We start from the raw sequence: 18,818 nt of genomic DNA, 5'->3' as shown, positions 1-18,818 counted from the left end.
ATTGGACCCCCAGATATGAACTCATCCCACAGGGAGAGAGTTTGGCTCCAGATCTGCTTTTGCTGTGCTGAAACACGCTTGAAAAGCTTTGGAGAAACAGAGCTGGTCCTTGAGTGTCTGGAAGCTGGGGGCTGGGCTGAATGGTGATGAAAGGGACTCGGAATCGAGGTGAATCATCCCAACGCTCCGCACGTGAGCCGGCCGGTAACGTCACACCCACCACAGGGCCACACGTCATCTGAGCTTTGATGGACGCACCCTTCACCACCCAGATCCCAGGCACCCTGCTAAACAAAAGGAGAAAAATGCATTAAGCTCATCCAGCAACCCTGGGACAATATTTCCCCTCCTCTCCTTACTCTCAGCATTAGATCTCTTAGATCATTTACCAGAGCTACGGAGGAGATGTGTTTACTTACACCGGCTTGCACTGGGTCAAGTCTGGAATCACTCATCCACGGGGGAAAGCGTGACAATATTTCATGCCCAAGTAGTCTGCCTCGTGAAGGAAATGAAGCTTGTGTGGTGCTTGGGCTCATCTGCTCTCTATTTCCCGCCCAGACACATTTCCAGTGCTCATCACGATCATTAACACAAATGTGCAGAACCGTATGCACCAGGCAGCTGCTGGGAAACATCCACAGCCCGGCTGGATCCAACTGCCCTGCCTTTAAAAGCAGAGTTGGTCCTTGAGGAGCCAAGGTGGAAGCTGATACTTGGAGGTGGCTGGGGGGACAGTGCCTTGATTCCCATTTTGGCTCAGCTGGCTGTGATTCCTGATGCATTCCCAGGGCAGGGCATCTCTGCATTGTGGGTGCAGCACCTGCATTTCCCCCCTCTCTGGGGGGACCGAAGAGACTGAACATGAGAGCAACAATAGACTCAACCTTACTGGTCCATGATGGAGGTGTTGGCTGGCTCTCAGGTTTTGGCTGGTTACAGCTGCACCAGGGCATCAGCTTCCAAGCAGAAAGTCCTTTAACATCCTCTTCCAGTCAACTCCACACAAGAAGACCCTCTACTTTATGCCAGGATCATGCAGTGCGTGTTTAGTTGGGAATGCAGGTAGAATATGGCCAAGGTGTGGTTGTCTGTAGTCAAAAAAAGAGGTTGGAAAATTCCTGTTTATTTCAGAGAGCAAAGTGAAAACAAAAATACTGCCCAAATGTTTTTCCCTCACTCCTAACCCAGCCAACGTGCTCCTGCATCCCTAGAGTGGTCTAATCCTCTACATCACCATCTATTTCCCATGACGGATCCCGAGCAAGATGGATTGGTGGCTTAGGAAGGAGGGGATTAAAAAAGGCAGGAATTGCAAAAGGAAGTGGTTTTGCTGCTTCACCCCTCGGTAACTAATGCTGTTGTACACTGGTTCTCTGCTGAGAGCGTGTGGCCCTGGTCTGAAGCCTAATGGAGCATGTTGGCATGTGGGACGTGACTTACTCTAATATCCTCCAGCACCAAATCACCTGCAGCAAAGCCCTCATTTGTTTCCCTTAGTTCCCTCTGACCACGGCACCTCGCCGTGGAAAACTGATCCCTTTCCATCCCTGCCCGGCTCACGAGTTCCTCTCCCTGTTTTGAGGCTGACGTTTGCAAAGCCCTGTATTTAAACACAATCCCTCCTTTTGCTGAGATGGTTTTTCTAACCAAGCTGGAATGAGACAGATATACATTTTATTTGTTTAATAGCGAGGTGCCATCAGTGCCTGGAGCTGCACATTTGGTTTCTGCAGGAGTCAGGTATTTATGTGCTGGAATAATGAACCATCAGCTGAGTCGCCGCAGAGTGACAGGGACATTCTGCATTTTATGGCTTTTTGTGAAAACAGTCCCAGTCAATAAGCACAGATTTTCTCAGGAGGAGAAAGGCCCTATTTGCAATTGATATTTTCAAGGAAACAGTAAGCTCTGAGCTGAGATGAATCAGGACAACAGCACAGGGTGAGGTGTCACCGTGTCGGAAATAGCCAATGATCAGTCCAATGGATTGGTGTTCCTCTGGGACCTGGAGCTGAGAAGTGTAATAACAACATAAATTTCTATTTTCTCTGCTGAGATTAGTGGCTTTGAAGCTCCATTACCCTGCCCTTTCCCTGTGATTTGGGTTTAGGGATTTTTTTTTGCAGTGGCTGATGCCAAACACTGGGTAGGCAGCATCCTCCACACCGGAGCGTGTTGGTGGCAGAGGGACATCACCCCAAGGGGGTCACAGCTCTGCACTCGCAGTCCAGCCCCAACCTGCTGACACAAACAGCAGAGCTGGAGAAAACCTGAAATTCCCACTCCTTGAACGATTCTGACACTTAAAATGGAGCAAAAGAAAGGAAGCACAGAGCCAAGTTGAAGGGCAGTGCAGGGGTTAATAAAACCAGCAGCAATGAGACGTTTTGAAATGTTTGATAAGAAACTATTCCTTGCTTCCAGGCTTGCAGTTTCCCTTATTTTTCTCCCTCTTTGAAAGATTTCAGAGGGGTAAGGATTTTAAATACATCCATATAATGCAGCTTCAGACAGCAAACAGGATTAAAACCGGGATCCAGAAAAGGAAAGGAAGTCAGATTACTTGTCAAAATTAAATTTGCCTTTGGATGCCATTACTTTCTACATTAAAAAGCTCTGGGGATTAGGAGATAAAAGAGCTAAATCCAATCTGGAGACGGGCTCAGAGGAAAATGTCAGCCAGGCAGTAATCCAGGCTCTTTTCTCTAATAGGATCTTCCCGAAGTCAAAGAAAGTGAGAATAATTATTTAATTCCATTTTTGGAGTCTGGCTTCTTTATCGACCTGGCTCAGCATCGCTGTGCCAGTGGTAAATCAACTGGTGGCCCAGACTTCACAGCTCCAACCACCTCCACGAGCAGTTTGCTTTACCCTCTGTGCCAAAGGGTCTTTGTGTCACTCACCGATGGATTTAACGTGACTACACTGTGCCCAGTCCGGGAGCAGGGAATGGTCTGATGGACCCAAGTGGGTCACTTGGGTGTAATTCTTCACCCTGACCAGCAGGAAAAGTCCCCTTTGGGGTGTTTCTTTCTTGTTTAAGGGTAATAAATAAAAAAGCACATTATGCTGAGGCACAAATGCACCGTCGCACGGCTTCGTGCCACAACCACCAGAAGGGCCTGATATTTTCCATCCTCCAAAGACCCAGAGGAGCAGAGCCTTTTCTACCAGACTCCCCTTCATCTTTCAAAGTACTGAGCCAAAATTACAGTCTGCCCCAAATATCCCAGCACCTAAAAGGCTGTAACCATGGTTGCACAGTTATCTGCAGGAGCGATAATCCGCACAGACACACATGTGTTGACTCAGAGGATGAGTTAATTCCTGAGCGTGGTACAAAAGACACAAGAAGCCCTGTTCCATCTGATGGATTCGTGCCAAGGTTTTTCTTTAACCTGAGCGCTGGACAAAGCTCTTTGGCTACCACAGGGGATGGAAATTAGGAATCAATAAACATCACTAGGGCTTAGCGAGGAGCTGTCCACGAGCAGGGCTCTGGCTGCCAAACCCAGGGAGATCAGAAGATGGGCTTGTTTAATGCAGGCCCAGAAGATCCTGGGGGTTCAGAGGTGGGCAAGAAGTAAATGGTAGATATGAAAGTGTTTTTTTTTTTAAAGGAGAAGAAAAGCAGGTGTCTTGGGAGAGCCAGAGAGCTCCTGCACTGGAGTTCAGTTGACTGCACCTCTCGAGCTGCAGGTCACGAATTATTTATCCAGAGGCAGTCTTCTGCTCTAAAAAGGAATCAAAAACAGCCTTGGAAAGAAGCCATAGGGCTCTACCATCAAGTAGGGAAAAGAAAGGCTCTACTAGACCCCAATGACTTTGGGGCTGGAAATGCACCTTCTCATGTTGAGAGCGCAGCTGAACACAGGAAGAAAAGCAAAGAACCCTCCACATCACCTCAGCCCCTGCACAGCCAGACCCAGGGGACCCTCACCACCTCCATTCCAAAATTAAAGACCTGCTCTACCCTTCAGATCTTAAACATCACAGAGGTGCAAGTGATAAGGACAGCAAGGGCAGCGTCTCCAACAGTGGCAGCCTGGATTCTGCCACTCATGAGCAGGACAGCGCATGAAGAGAGGCATCACTCCCTGCATTTCTTTCTCTTTTTGCAGCATCTGAGATGTTTGAGCCTGGGGGTATGATAATTTGTACAAATAAAAGGGCAGTGAGGGGAAAAAACTGCAGCAAAGCTGGCCAAGTGGATGCACTGGGGGCGTTTCTGGAGCTGGGAATGCGGGTTTAATGACAGAGGAAACTGTTTGGGTGACATGGTCACCACCAGTGCCTGTGTCAGCCCTGCCCTTCCTGCTCTGGCACAGGGGAGAAGGTCCTTCATGTCTGGTGCATTGTTTTTTTTAAATTAAACTAGCCATGGGGAAATATAGCATTTTCCTTCAGTAATTCATCCCCGTGGCTCCCCTATTTTGTCATTTTAATTAAAGCCAGCCCCAGCCAGAGTTTGGATGTTTGCAGTGATTAGTATTAAATCAAGCTCAGGCCTTGGGGACTGGCTCCTCTTTTGCATTTTCTTGGGTTTTTGCAGGAAAAAAACAACAGGTTCTGAGGCTGAACGTGTGAAAAGGGCAGCCCAGACACCGACTCAGAGACCTCAGGGTTTACTCGGTTTCCTGAGCTCCTGCTGGCTTTGTTCACCAGCTGGAGAGATCTGGGGCTCTGCTGGTGTGTCTGGGGAGAACCAGCTCCTGGGTCCAGGACCAGCACTGCCACCAGCATCTCCTCCTGGGAGCAGCTCACAACTTTCTCTGGGATGGAGAGCAGGCAAAAGGTTTGTGATGTCCCAAAACTCAGCCTTGGGGCTCCTGAGTTTTTCAATCAGAGATCTCAACTCAGTTTTTCTTTAGACAACAGCCAGTTCTGTATTTTAATTGCCTCTCAGTAAATCCAGGCTGACCCCTCATCTTGCACACACAGAGCAGAAGATCATCCCAGACCTTACAGTGTAGGAGGCAAAGGAGGTGGGGACTTTCTTCCCTGCCCCTGGCAGAGAGCATCTGACCTGGCTCTGACCTTCCATCTCTCCCTCCCAGCACATGCCCATCCTTACAACTGGAATTTTCCTTAATGCCTACCCTGAACCTTCCTTTCTTCAAGGTTAAATAATCTTCCCAGAGCTGCTTTGATCACTGGCAGTGTTTTAATCATGAGCTATAAGGTATTCAGTGTTTTTCTTAAACCCACAGCTCCAAGGCGAGGTAGTTACCTGGGAATCACACATTCTACTTTAAAAAAGGCTTTCATGTTAGCCTTTAGAGCAGAAAAAACATCAGCTAATGGATCAGAAACATAGAAGGGAAGGAAAGAGAAAAGAACCCAAGAAGAATTTCCTAAATCTGATTTTTTCACACAATTACAAGTTTTCCCTGTGCCTGATTCAGAGTATTCCTGAGCAGAAGCACAACAGTGCTCAGGGTTTCTGATACCAGTGATTCCCAGAAGTTGGGGGAAGGCTGAAGCCGTGCAGGACTGTGCATGTGGGGGAAAAATAAAACTCCCTGAAGATGAGAGGTACCTTCTTTTGCCATTGCAGGCAGGGGTGTCTCCTGCAGCACAGGGGGATGCTCAGCACTTCACTCCTGCCTGGGCTGGAGGGAGCAAAAGGGAGGCAGCACAGCCAACTCCAGCTACCTGAGGAAAAGCAGATGGAAGAAGCAGGAGGAAGTATGGCAGAATGAGTCAAGACTGGGATCCTGCACGAGGGAAAACTGTTCTTTCCAAAAGCACAAAAAACACCCTCAGCAATCTTGTCAAGAAGTCCCTGAGATCGTGGCAAGCTCCAGGATCACACCCAGCTTCCCAGGAGCCTTGACTGTGTGGGGGAAACGGGACCCTGCAAAGCCGGGGAAGCAGCAAGTCAGGGCTCTTCCCTGCTCTCCTGTTTCCCAAAAGAGCCAGTCCCTGAATGACAGGATTAGCAGGCAAAGCGCTCCTCTGCAGCAGCTCGGGGAGGGGAGGTGCAGCCCCCAGGCCCTGCAATGAAACCCTGAACAACTCACTGCCCTGACCCTCCTGCAGCCTCAGGGTGGAGGGATCCTCGTGCCCCTCAGCACAGCTTTATGTGAGAGCTACAGGAACGCTGAGGAATAAATTAAATCGTCCAACTCTCCTCAGAAAGACGAATCAATCTCATTTGCATGTCTCACCCACAACTCTCAAAGTGCTGATGTTGGGAGAAAGTTTCTCAGATTTTCCTTTTTTTCTCACTCTCTGTCCTCACAGACTGTCGTGGTTTAACCCCAGCTGGCAGTGAGGTACCAGGCAGCTGGGACTGGGTTTGGGGGGAAAGAGAAGAGACCAGTGGAGGGAGGATGCTGGAGATTCTCCCCCTGGGAGGAGAAAAACAGGATTGTGACTCCTGTGCAAGCACCCTTTGGATTGAGGCACTCTGGGAGGTGAAGCAGACACATTCTGAGATTTCATCCCCATCACTAACTGGTATTATCTACTTTCAAACTCAACATGGTTTATGGTCACGAAATCTTTGGTCATAATTAATGAGGTCTAAATTAATTAGAGCCAGGTGAGAAAGGACTCTGCAGCCCACTGTGGTTTTTCCCATTAAAATAACTAGTTGGAGCACAACTGAACCCAAAACACCTCCCTGGGACTGCAGAACTGGGAAAAGAGCATCCAATGGTTTTAAGCTGACAGAGGGCAAGTTTAGATCAGATATTGGGAAGAAATTTTTCCCTGTGATGGTGGGGAGGCCCTGGCACAGGTTGCCCAGAGAAGCTGTGGCTGCCCCATCCCTGGAAGTGTCCAAGGCCAGGTTGGACGGGGCTTGGAGCAACCTGGGCTAGTGGAAGGTGTCCCTGCCCATGGCAGGGGGTTGGAATGAGATGACCTTTATAGTCCCTTCCAACCCAAACCATTCTATGATTCTATGAAAGAGATGTTTGATACGAATGAGGGACATGCTTTGTCAGCAAAACTACTTTTTAGAAGCGAGAATGAAAGATAACTTGGTACTTTTCTCCTCACAAGCCTGAACCTCTGGACAAACTCCCCAGCTGGCACCAGCGCCCGGCAACATCCCGGTTGAACCCTCAGCAGCACAGGGGAGCATTTAGGCACCACTTTGCTTGGAAAGGATATTTACAAGCAATGAATAATAAAAAAAAGGATGATGTAGTATCAGCTTTACGGGCTTGGCTCGCTGGCACAGAGTGGGAGGAATCCTGCAAACCCCAGCGTTCATTACGAGCCATCCATCCTCGGCTGTTGTGTGTAATAGTCTGCTCCTAATGAAGCTTGAACTGAAGCCAGTGAAGTTGTAGAAATGTAAGGGAGAGGGGAGAAAAAAAAACACCTCACCAGGCCTCATGCTTTAAGTCTGCATTAAATCTGGTCTGCTGAATAGATATTAAATATTACAGATCATTTAGCACCCGTGGGTGATGAGAGGCAACAACGCTGAAAGCAGCACCTGCTGTATTTCATGTTTAGGCCCAGGATGAGGGGTATCCAAGAGAAATGGATTGGGAAAGATAGCTCTGCACATGTTGTTAAACACGATGTATGTTGTACCAAATCCTTCAGTGGTTTGGCACAGCCTCTTGAACCACTGCAATCAGGAGGATCCTTCGCACAAGACCACTAATTTATGAATGTGGACTTTATACACTAAGCTTGACTGCTATTTATCAGCCTAAATCTGGCAGCTCTGAGAGGGCTTTGGAAATAGCAAATCACTTAGCACATTGCCTCCCAAACTGAACTAAATAAACCCCCAAGGAATAAGCCACTCTGTGGTCACTGCTTCCATCAAGCTCTTTGCTCCTGACAGGTTTTTATCTGCAGTTGTATTACAGTGGTGCTACAGGAGTATGTCTCATTTTTAGGGGTATCAGCTTTCTAATGGAGATATTCCAGTTTTATGCTTTCATTTCCCCCCCCCGAACACCAGGAGAAAGGAAGGTGTAATGTTGTCAGAGATATGAGGAGAGAAACTATTTCATCAGGCTGCTCAGCTATTCCTGTGCCCACACACTCACAGCTGGTACCTGCTGGATCTCTCTGCAACCCTTTCTCCATCATTCCCTGATGAAGGGGGGAACACTGGCTGTGGGTTCCAAGGGGTTAATCAGAATTTCAGCCTGGAAATACTTTTTCCTGGTGTTCACACTCCGAGAACTGATCCAACAGGTGACAAGCAGCAAATGCCTCCTGTCACTTGAAACTGTGGTGGTGACCTGCACCAGCACAGCTTAACAGCGGAGGATTTAATTGTAAGACTGGTTCAGGTTGTTCCTGGAGCTTTGTCAGACACAACTGAGATCATTAAGAGCTTTGGCAGTGACTTTACCAGGAGCTTTATTCAACTCCCAGTGGATCTGGTAAGAGCTGCCCTTGCTCCTGTTATTACTGATCCCTCCTTGGCCCCACCTCACACTTGAGGGGTCCCTGGGGGTCTCAGGAGTTTCCTACACTGGCACCTGGAAGCTGAGCAGAATATGGGTGCTGCTCTGGGATCTGCCTTTCCCTTGCTTTGGGGAGAAATGTCCCCACACAGGTGAGATGCACAAGCCCCACATCTACTCTGACCCCTTTGTTCATCAGGTGAAGAGCATTGCAGTGGAAAACTCTCTGTGACAAAAAGATTTTCCCCAAGAATCTTGTAAAGGACTTGGAAAGGACGTTTATGGCTTCATAAAGCACTTTGCTAACGACTTGCTTTACCACTGCTAAATCAACTGGAATCATTTAGCTTTGGAACGTGGAACTTTCCACATTTGGTCTACGGGGAGGAAGGGAAGGAGAAAAAAAAAAAAAGAGTGCTGACATTTGCAAAATACATCTCAACCCATATTAGATGGTGTTAATTAAAATGACTTGCTGGGTAATGAGCTACAAAAAAAAGAAAAAAAGAGAAAAGGAAAAGAAGAAAAGGAATCAATCAGAGTCTGAGTGCAATTAAACCCGGCGGGCCCTGCTCTGGCCCCGGGGCAATGAGCTCACCTCCCAGCTGAGCCTCCTTCCATGGATAATCACAGAATCACAGAATGGATAAGACTGGAAGGGACCACAGGTCCCACATCTGGTCCATTCCCTGCTCAGGCAAGGGCATCCCAGAGCACACGGCACAGGATTGTGTCCTGATGGTTCTGGAATATCCCCAGTGAGGGAGACTCTACACCTTCTCTGGGTGACCTGTTCCAGTGCTCCACCACTGCACAGGGAAGAAGTTCTTCCTCATATTCATGTGGAGCCTCCTGGGCATCAGTTTTGGCCCACTGCCTCTTGTCTCATCGTTAGGGACCCCAGAGCAGAGCCTGGTCCATCCTCTGACCCCTCCTTGCAGACACAGACGGTCTTAGCCCCCCTCTCAGGCATCTCAAGGATGACCAGGCCCAGCTCCCTCAGCCTGTCCTGGTCAGAGAAATGCTCCAGTCCCTTCATCATCTTTGTAGCACTTCACTGGACTTCCCACCACCTCCTTCATCCCTTTGACACGATGAGATGGGGCTCACACCTTTCATAGGGCTAAACCACTGCTGCAGCTGCTGCCACAGGCGAGGGAGCAGCCAGGTTTGCCTTGGCAAGGCACTGAGGGGAAGCAAATGCTTCTGCTGCCTTTTTTTCCCCTGGCATTCTCCCTCCATGCCCTCAAGCAGAGCATTTCCATCCTTGCTGGAAGCCAAACTCTGGCTGCACAGAGCACTGACCCCCTTGACTGCCCTGGCTCACCCCATTCCCTCCCAGCACGCACTGCAGGCCCTGGCTCTGATCAATACCAGCAGAGAAGTCAAAGGATGCTCCAAGAACAAGAAGAAAGCAGTGGGAAAAAAAAAAAAAAGCACAAAAAAGCAACCTGGATGAAACAGGCCGTTTCATCCCCAAAAAGGTGCCTTTCAGGTGGTCAGACTACAGTGCAGATTAACAGCGAGGGAACATTTTGTAGCACCATTGCAGGCACCTTGTGCATTCAAAAACTGAATTACAGGCTGGAATGTAACCACAGCTCTAAAGTGGAGGATTTCAGTGCTCTGTTGTGGAACAGAGCTTGGCTGTGTATTCTCCAAACATTTTGCAGCTTCTGCTCCAAAATTCATGTAAACATCTGTCTTGATTTAAGTGCTTCCTTAATACCAGGCTTTACTGAGCAGGAGCCTATTTCAGAAAACGCAGTACAAGGTTTCTGCCTGCTAAAGCTCTAAATGGGCAAAACTTGCTGGTTAAAAGGAGCCTGGCTGACAGCACTGGAGAAAAGTGGCCTTTATTCATCTGCTGAACAGGTACATTCAGGCAAAGGGCGATAAAAGCTCTGTGCTTCTCCCAGCCCAGCCCTGGAGGACAATAAGCAGAGATAGAGAGGAAGTTTAGTCTCACAGCCCTGCCACCAAATCCATAGAGCTCCTAATAAATAACAGAAATGGTCCTTTCTCATTGATTCCCTCTCGAGACCATCATCCAAGCTGGCAACCTGGGGAATGGCAGGAGTGGCTCAGGGAGGGGGGGCTGGGAGCTACAGCTCAGCTGGGCTGAGCAAGGGCTCCCAGCAGCCACGAATTTTTAGTTAATTCCCTCTCCATTTGAGTTTGGTTTTGCAGCAATGCTGCAGAACCAGAAGTTTGTATTTCCAGGCTTGTTTACTAAACAGTTATGCTGGTGCTAAACACTCCCATTTCACCACTTAAACCGTGTTTCTAAAAGGAGAAAGAGTTAAAACTGAACCAGAAAATGAAGGTTTTTTTCTCTTCTCTAGGTCTCATCACCCTGCGTGTGTTCAGACACACCACAGAGACAACATACCTTTTGAATTCTTAAATAAATAAGTTATTACTGCACAAGTATCCAAGAGCCTCCCCAATCTCCTCCCCCTGTTCTTTACTCCCCAGCTGTGTTTCTCTGGCATAATGGGAGTCCAGGCAGAGCCAAAATCAGCAGGAGGTTAAACAGGGAGAAGGAAGAACATCTTCTGTTCCCAGTGCCCAGGGAAGAGAGCTCTCCTCCCATCTTCACTCACTCCCATTATTCTGCCATTAACAATGAGGCACAGCTGTGATAACTATGGAGGAGGAGAAGCCCTGGATGGGGCTGGATAAGAAACTCTTTCTACTGCTCACAGAGCAAAGGAGAGGAGAAAATTCCTCCTTGTCACCAGCAGCAAAGCAGGCACTGTTAAGGGCCTCCAGGATTTTGGCTCTCAGCCTTCAGGCTGGTCACCAGCAACAACTGGCACCACAGCACAGAGCCTTTCCCTCCTCCCAGAGACTCAAATAATTGATAAGTGCTGTCAGAAAAGGTTTGGATGAAGGCAGCAGGACCCAGGAGCCCCAACCAGAGGCTTTTGTTTATTCCTGCAAAGCCCCCGGTGCCGACCCTGCGAATCAGAAGGATGGTCACATATGCACTTCAGATTTAATTTCTCAAATAATGGATTGTCAGAAGGGATGAGAGCTGCAGAAGTGCTCTGGCAAGTCTGCAAGTGGTGATACACCGAAGGCAGCTCCGAAATGTCACGGCTGCCACATGGCTCTTCGGGGGACAGGGCAGATCATCGATCCACATTTAAGCCCATGTAAAAACAGGATCATGTGCCAGAACACATGTAGGGAGTTGTTATGAAAACCCCTCCACCTCTTTGCTGACAGTGATAAATATCCCTGAATTCTCCCCAGCGAGCGAGAGGAGCTCCAGCCTTCACTCCAGGGAAGGGAGAGCCAGGGAGACAGATAGGACAGTGGATCAGGAGCGATGGGAATGGGGGTTTATAAAGCCAAGGGGCATCGAGCCATGTGGGGATGAAGTGTTTTGGCAAAGCTGAATCCCTTCCCAGGGCTGGGAGGGCTCAGGGTGCCACATTCCCGGCTGGAGCGTGATCCGGCAGCTCGGGATGGATGAGACACCCCCCAGCAACACCACAGTGCATGAGACAGGAGAGACTTCACTCTTCACACCTCGGCAGGACTGAAACCACCTCCCCCACACTTTCACAGCCAGCAAAAAATGTTCACATTTTCTTAAAGGAAGACGCCACACAAACAAACGGGGGGGGTGTGGGGGGGGAATAAGCGATTCCCCGCCGTCTGAAGATGATTCCCTTGGATTCTTAGGGAGTTCAAAGGGTAAAATGGAGAACTGGGCACGCTTGGCTGCACCTGAGCTGCTTTCTGAACAGCTCTGCTCTGGGATGTGTGTGCATTTTTAATTACCTGCATTAAGAATGCGTTTTGGTAACTAGAAGAAAGATGGGAGGATAAATATAAATCCCTTTTCAGAATGAATTCTTACAGACGCCGAGCCAAGCTTTGTGCACACCAGCGCTTTTATAGCCAGACTTGAAAGACTCCAGACCTAGCACAGGGAGGCCACAGTTGTCTCTTCCTCATTAGTTTTCATTTTTATCCAAAAATTAACACAGTTCTCTGTCCCACAAAAGAACTGGGCACTAATGTTAGGAGCAGCAGGGAGACTTTGGCACGAGGGGGCAAGGAATCATCCTCCATTTCTGATAAACTTGGCAGGACACCCTTTAGTAAAAAGCAAATAAAAAGTGCCTGTGTCACTAAAAAAAAAAGAGAAAGGGGTTAAAGAAGTCTTCAACAGAGACAAAGAGCAGAGGAGCCTGTTGCCTTCAGAAAACACTTAAAAGCATCTTTGTCAGAAACCTTATTTTCCTCTTTCTTTATGAGCTACCAAAGATGGTGGGATGCAGAAATAAATGATGAATGAAAGGCCTTAATTAAATACAAACCAAGAGGGACTTGGGGCACTGTATTTCAATTCAGTCTTCTGACAGGACTTCATAAGCCTGAGGAAAACGTCTTACTCACATTTTGTAATGCAAATGAACTGCTGCACTGGCAACCTTCACCCCCTCCTCCTTGGAAAGATGGGAGAGTTGAAAGCTTTGGAAAAAACTCCTCAGAGGGGCTATTTTTGAGAAAAATGCTGCATTGAGCAGTTTGATTGGGTTCCCAAAGCACAGCCCTGTGAGCTGTGAGTGTCCTCCCCAAGCCCACCCCAGTTAGGTGGGATTTTCATGGGAGCTGCCTGGAGCAGCACAGGGAAATACAGTGACTCCAGGAGAAAGGATTGCCATGGACCAAAACCAGAGGCTTTGGGAGGAGGCAGCAGAGAAAGGGGCTTTTTAACCTCATCTTTCCACCTCAGCAGATGAACCCTTTCTCTTGGGTGAGTCTGATGAGGAATTGGTCTCACATGGCTCTGAGCACAGGTTGGTCCCAAGCATCACAGTGCACCTGATGCTGATGTGTATCATCAGTCTGGGCAAGATGCGGAAAAAGTATGTTGTTGGTGACCCTCTCCTGCTTGGTGGCAACATTTAGGGTCAGAAAGACTCATTAAAGGGATAAAAAAAATGCTTTCAGAGCCTTCATGTATTCTACCCAAAACACCAAGCTGACTTGAATAGCTGCTCCCTGCAGCTGTGATGGTAAAGGCCAAAAAGAAAAGGATCAGCCACTGGGGCTGGACTATTCTGATTAAAACATTTGCACAGTGAGACTGCAAAGGTGCCTCCCAAGGCAGCACTTCATCACCTTCGGTCCACATCACTGTACAGCACAGGGAGGGAACTAAGAAAACTGAAAAGCTTTTCCCTCTTTTCTTTCTCCCCTGGTCCTTGCAGCTCTGATAAACAAGGCTAACAGACAGCTACATCCCGAGATTGAGTGCATTTCAGGCTGACACGAGGATCCAGAGCTGGAGCCCCTCAGCACTGATTTGTATTCCCCACGGGCCCCGGGCTCGGGGAGCGATGCCAAACATGGGGCTGAAATTCCCGGTTTCACAGTGGAGCACTAAAAAGGCTACAGGCACAATGTCATCAGAGGTGGTTTGAACTCCTTCATGGGTTTTTTAATAAGACTCCCAAGGCTCTCTGGTTGGTTTATGGGAGGATTTATGGGCTTAGAGGAGAGCGGCTCTCGATACATCTCATCAGAAGTTCGAACAGGAGGAGAATAACTCTGTGGGAGACAAATGAAAGTGGCCAGGGATAGTGACAAGGGAGCTACTCCTGCAGCTGGATGTGCTCCCATTCTCAAGTCCCCATCACAATCTGAAAAAGTCCCCTCTCTCCCAGACCAGCCTGGAAGCTGGAGAAAGCGTGGAGAGGCGGGATGCTCGTTCACGGCCCTTTTGGTGGGATTCTCATTTGCCCTCAGTATTTTGAACCTTTAGGCAATTCAGGACACCTAGAAATATTTCCAGGCCCTTTTCTTCAGCTGTACCAGCAGGAAGCAGAGCCTTTCTCCCATACAACCCCAAGAGCTGCCTGATTTTGAGGGAGGGTGTCACAGAGCAGTCAATGTCAGAAAGCTTTTTCAGGCTCAGGGCTCATTCAGGCTCGTACAACACAGAGCCCAAGGCCTTGCTGAGGGAAGGGCAGGTACCATTTTCATCCCAGCACGAATCCATCTTGGATGTCTCCTCAGAGACTGGGAAACTGGTGTCCCTGTGGCTGCTATCAGAGCAGAGCTCCTCGAGTGCTGGAGTCAGGCTCTGGCAGCCAGACTGACAGCTCAGTGCTCCATCATCAATATTAATCGGCTCATTAACAGAGGCTCGGGAAACCAGTCCCAGGGATAGGGGGAGGGGAAGGAAAAAAGGGATGAAATCAGCAAACCCAATCCATCTCTGAGATTTTTAAGCTTTTGACTATAGATTTCTTTCTTCCACCCCGAGTCAGCCAGAGCAGGGAGGGGGTGAGACCTGTGCAGTTCAACAAATCAATTGATGAATTTTCTGCATGACATTCAGGAGCTGAGTCCTGGGCTAATCGTAAAAAGGCACTGCCAGAGGATTTTAATAAATCCCTTTAATTAAGTGATATGTTTTAGAATTAAATTATGATGAAAACTATAAATCCTTCCCGAACAAATGGAGTTCAGTGTGCATAGAAGGAAAAGGGCATTCCTCTTTTATCTGGCTGTTTTTCCCACCCCTTAATACAACAGGATTCAAACAATTCATTATCAAACAATACAGGAAGCTGTGTCATTTATCACCCTGCAATCCAGTCTTTTAAATTAGTGGGATTTAACCTTGCACTAACTAATCCTGTGCCAGCAGAATGGTTTCACTTTTTTTTTTCCTTCCCCTCTGGAGCTTTGCTCCAAGGCAGTTCCCCAGAGCTGAGGCAGCACTGCAACCACCCTGGAATGGAGATGGCCCAACTTGGGATCTCTCATGGGATGCCTGAGCAGTGTCCCCTCTTCTAGTTCAAGCAAGGTTCATGCCCTCAGTTGTCCTTTAAAAACCTCAGCCCTGTGCATCGTCCCCAGGGCAGCATTCTAACAACCAGCCCCAAGGATGTACAAACAAGAGTGTTTTTCATGCCACTAAACACAGTAAAATACCTTTATACACGAGGGGTTTATGCTGGGAGGTGACAAGAAGATGGCACAAGGTAGATGGGTCACTTCTCCCTGACCCCAACAGACTTTGCCAGTGCTGTTCTCACTGATAATCCCAGCCAGCAGTGGCAGCAGCACCTGCTGAGCCCTGGTTTTGGCAGGACCAGACTGGGGTCCTGCTCCTGCCTTCACATCCACCCACAGCCACACAGCAGCAGGTGGAGCCTGTTCTGAAGGACATGGCTTCTTAAAATGAGAAATCTCCCTGTGGGATGAAGTGCAGCACCTTGAGTCCCGTGGGAGAAGGTATTGCTGCCAAGCAGGAACATGCAGGAAAAATAAGAAAAATCCTCAGTTCCTTCACCCTGAGCAGACCCAAAGGGGGGGTGGAGAGGAGCTCCTTGCTATAGACTGGGGGTTTGTGGAGAAGGGGGCTGAAAGGAGAATGACAGGGGGACACAGAGGAGGGCAATGTGTGTGTTTCTGTGCTGCTCACACCCCTCCCCTGTGCCAGGGTGGCCCTGCTGAGGCCGTTTCTCAGCTGCTGGTTTATCTTGCAGAAGGAACACAGAGCTCTTACCGTGCAGTACAAGAGAACCTTGAACCTGGGCAGCTGAGAGCAGCAAAGAATGGAACTGCATGAAAACACTTAGAGGGGAAAAAAAACCCCAAACCACAAAACGCATTTCCAGCCCCATGCACGAAGCTTTCCCTGCTCACTGGGTTGCTTTATCCATCACCATTCTGTTGTGGAAGGCAGGAGCTGTCTCAGTGCAGCACAGAAAGTCAATAATGACGGGAGAGAAACTTAACAACAGGAGAGATTGCTCCCCAAGACACAGCCTTGTCACAGCAGAGGCAAACAGAGGCTCTTTGTTCACATATTTGCCTTGCTCCCCCATCATTAGACTCGCTGCATAAATGGAAGGTTCATTTTGCTCTCCCTCCTCCGCTGGGATGGCAGTGCAAACAGCTCAGGGTACCAGACCCTTGTAATGCTCTCCTCCAACGAGGCTGATGGTAATTTCAGGAAGAAAAAAAAAAGAGAAAACAAAAACCCCCAGCTGAAACGGCTGCTGAAGGTTGTGAACAAGGTGAAAGAAATACACAAGTAAAATAATACAGCTCTGAGAAAACAAAGAGGCTCGCAAGAGCAACTTTACCATTAACTCCTCTGTTGCTACAGCAGGATCAGGGCTCTGCTGCTGTTTCTGGGATCTACAGGGGCTGCACCAGGACCAACAGCAGCACTTACCACTCTCCCTGCATTCACTTTTAAAAATGCTGCTCCGTCACTGAGCAATTTACTCCCAAACCAAGCAGCTTTTACAGCCAGTTAAATTTTTCTCGTGAATCATCTTTAGGAAGAAAGTACTTTGGGGTCTATAAATTCACAAAAATTGTTCATATTCATTAAAAAATATCCATTGCTCTAATTAAACATTTAAAAGCCTAAATTTTGATAAGCCTTCCCCCTCTCCCCCCCCAGTTTCCAAATGCTGCCAGCACTAAACCTTCTGTCTTACCTCCACTTGACTTCCAAGGAGCAGCACGAGATGAAGTGCTCCTAAGCCCTTCTCAGCTTGCAAGGAACACAGGCCCAGCAGCTGCTGGCTTTTTATGGGGCAAAAAGCAATAAGGAGCCTCACCTGATGAAAGGCTGGTTTACTACCATGTGTCTCTGAACTAACCATCTCAAAAAATAATGCAAGTTTGAATACTTTTTGAAAGGAAAGAAGATACAGGTAGCCCTGAGGTCTCCCATGTTGGAAATATCCTTTGCTTTGGCACAGCATCACCTCTTGCAGAACAGGAGCACTTTGCACAGGGACACTCACCAATGTCACCTTGGGCATGTAAACATGTCACCTCTTTATTGCCAGCAGCCCATTGATCCCACGCTTCTGTTTCTGACAATATGCAAAAACCTACAGGAATTATGAGAAATTATAAGGGGAGAGAAAGAACAACAGAAGCTGCTGTTTACCCATCCCTTAGTGAAGCCACAGGTCATAAATTTCCCAGTTAAAATTCTCTTGAAAGATGACAATGGATGAAACATAACTTATTGCTGGTAAAACACACTTGTTTTCAATAATTAATATACAAGATACCTTTAAGGAAGGCAGAGATCTTGTGGAGTGGAAGGTGCAATTATTGTTTCATTAAAGATTGATTACATGTGTGGCCAGTCATCTGAATAATGGCTCTGCTGACACCTTAAATGGAATGATAAATGAGGCTGGGGCCACTGCTGTGACTTGATGTACAGGTTGACTCATGAATGCTGGTGAGAAACAGCAGCATCTTTCCAGCCCGAAAGGTCAACTGAAATATTAAAGAGCTGAAGATCAAGTAACTATGAATAAGGTCAAACAGTGTGTTATGGTGACAGGACTGGAATTAATTGAGTGATAATTGTCCTACATTTGTGCATTCATTTTTATTTCATTTCTGCTGTGAAAGGGATCCAAAGGGATGGATTTCACATTGCTCAGAATGAAATTCAGGGTGTTTTTAACCAGCCACAGCAGAACAGTTTCTCTGCCCATTATAAATGACAGGAGCCATCTGGAAAAGGGAGTTGCCACCATAGTGGTGTCATCTGCTTATGGGAAAAGTGCCACAAAATATCTCAGAGGGAGAGGAGCCACGTCTCTTCTATTGTCTGAGTCTGTGGGGTGCCACCTCCTCTCCCTGTCCCAGGCCCAGGTGTTGGAGGGGGTAAAATGAGGGGTCTTTTCTGAGGCTACAGAATAGTGAACCCTGGCAAAGGCTGGGCACTGCAACCCCTGCCTGCAGTGCTCAATAGATCCCCCCTGGGCAGGTCTTCCCGCACTGGAATGACGAGCCTGGTGGGATGCTCGTCGTTCCCACTCACCCACGGTGCTGAGCACGGCAGATCCAACCTGCCCGGGCTGGGACTGGCAGCCTGGGGCTTTGCAGGAGGAGATGGAGCCCTTGATTTTCTTCCAGTAGCCCTTGGCAGCCGCCTACCCAAGCACTGCCCACCCCCATAACTGCAGCTCCCATCAAAGGACAGAGGGAAGGGAAGAATCCAACGCACGTCTCGGGGAGCAGGGAGGGGGGACACGTTTGTTACTGGGAGAGCAGCTCAGAGTTCAGCTCAGGCCATGGGCAGGTGAGTGATGCGTGGGAGGGTGTGCTGAGGGCTTGCTGTGGCACCCAGGGGAGGGTGACAGACACCTGGAGCCGCTGGTGAGCCTTCCCCCCACCCCTCAGTGCTGCTCATGAGCCCTCACATCACCATCAGTGCTGGTTGTGCTCGAGATAAAAACACCAAGCCCTCAAGCACCCCTGGGTTGTCGTGGGGGAACAGGCAGAGTAGGGGAGAAGTGGTCCCTTCTTTTCCATGGCAAAGTGGGGAGCAGGCCAGCACTGAGGTCACTGTGCAGCCAGCAAGGTCCTCAAGGCAGGAGTTACAGTAAGAAAGAACAAATATCT

Source organism: Pipra filicauda, unplaced genomic scaffold (assembly GCF_003945595.2).
Source record: "Pipra filicauda isolate LSUMZ 115617 unplaced genomic scaffold, ASM394559v2 scaffold170_size1570365_pilon, whole genome shotgun sequence".
Lineage (NCBI taxonomy): Eukaryota > Metazoa > Chordata > Aves > Passeriformes > Pipridae > Pipra > Pipra filicauda.
The sequence above is the reverse complement of the archived record's forward strand: the minus strand, read 5'-3'. Positions refer to the sequence as shown.